The 1,552-nt window shown below is 49.5% G+C and overlaps 1 non-coding gene across 1 annotated transcript; it reads right to left on the bottom strand.

Moving 5' to 3' along the window:
- Window positions 1-838: 838 nt before the first annotated feature.
- Window positions 839-913, bottom strand: Trnas-aga (transfer RNA serine (anticodon AGA)). Its single transcript has one exon. It is a non-coding gene; the product is annotated as a tRNA-Ser (tRNA).
- Between the last annotated feature and the right edge of the window lie 639 nt (window positions 914-1,552).

Below are 1,552 nucleotides of genomic sequence, written 5' to 3'. Positions count from 1 at the left end.
ATTTTTAAGTCGGGCTTATTTCGCTGAACAAAAATATTACACCCGAAAGACGCAGTACTTTTCTAGTTCGGCGCGCGGCTTACAAACGAATGCCGCGTTGGACCTGGAATTCAACGTTAAGAAGAAACAGCTGGCCGCTTGTAAGAACTCGATTCAATACTTCCAACAATATTTCAGCCAACTTATTAAAGGACACTTGTTAACTCTGAGCTTCTCGTGATTCTCACCCAATGTGCTGCGCCCTCAGTGGATGGCTATGGGCCGGCCAGGGTGGCCGAGCGGTTCTTGGCGCTACAGTCTGGAACCGCGCGACCGCTACGGTCGGAGGTTCGAATCCTGCCTCTGGCGTGGATGTATGTGATGTCCTTAGGTTAGTTAGGTTTAAGTAGTTCTCAGTTCTAGGGGACTGATGACCTCAGATGTAAAGTCCCATAGTGCTCAGGGCCATTTGAGCCAATGGCTATGGTTGGCCCGGCCGTAGAAGCAGAAAGCCAGTCGTGTAGGCGATCCTCGCTGCACTGGCCTGCGGAGGCAGCAGCCGCTGGCGACCACGTGACAACCCTTGAGTGCAGGCCCGGCTGGTCTGAGGGAGACGGCGCCTCCTCAGCACAAACTGCTCTGCGTGACATGTGGATCTCGCCCAACTCCAGTGCGTCAAGGTCGTCTTGTTCGCTCAGGACAGCTGCCTTCACGATCAAATGTCCTGTCGTGCCTTCTCTTGTGCCCAATATCGGTCCTGCCGATTGCACTGCCATCAAACAATATTAGACGTAGAATGAGATTTTCACTCTGCAGCGGAGTGTGCGCTGATATGAAACTTCCTGGCAGATTAAAACTGTGCACCGGACCGAGACTCGAACTCGGGACCTTTGCCTTTCTCGGGCAAGTGCTCTACCAACTGAGCTACCCAAGCACGACTCACTCCCCAGGGAAGCGTCCTGGGACCTCTGCTGTTCCTGATCTATATAAATGACCTGGGTGACAATCTGAGCAGTTCTCTTAGGTTGTTCGCAGATGATGCTGTAATTTACCGTCTAGTAAGGTCATCCGAAGACCAGTATCAGTTGCAAAGCGATTTAGAAAAGATTGCTGTATGGTGTGGCAGGTGGCAGTTGACGCTAAATAACGAAAAGTGTGAGGTGATCCACATGAGTTCCAAAAGAAATCCATTGGAATTCGATTACTCGATAAATAGTACAATTCTCAAGGCTGTCAATTCAACTAAGTACCTGGGTGTTAAAATTACGAACAACTTCAGTTGGAAAGACCACATAGATAATATTGTGGGGAAGGCGAGCCAAAGGTTGCGTTTCATTGGCAGGACACTTAGAAGATGCAACAAGTCCACTAAAGAGACGGCTTACACTACACTCGTTCGTCCTCTGTTGGAATATTGCTGCGCGGTGTGGGATCCTTACCAGGTGGATTGACGGAGGACATCGAAAAGGGTGCAAAAAAGGGCAGCTCGTTTTATATTATCACGTAGTAGGGGATAGAGTGTGGCAGATATGATACGCGAATTGGGATGGAAGTCATTACAGCAAAGACGTTT

This window comes from Schistocerca nitens, chromosome 4, assembly GCF_023898315.1.
Source record: "Schistocerca nitens isolate TAMUIC-IGC-003100 chromosome 4, iqSchNite1.1, whole genome shotgun sequence".
In the NCBI taxonomy this organism is placed as follows: domain Eukaryota; kingdom Metazoa; phylum Arthropoda; class Insecta; order Orthoptera; family Acrididae; genus Schistocerca; species Schistocerca nitens.
The sequence above is the reverse complement of the archived record's forward strand: the minus strand, read 5'-3'. Positions and strand labels throughout refer to the sequence as shown.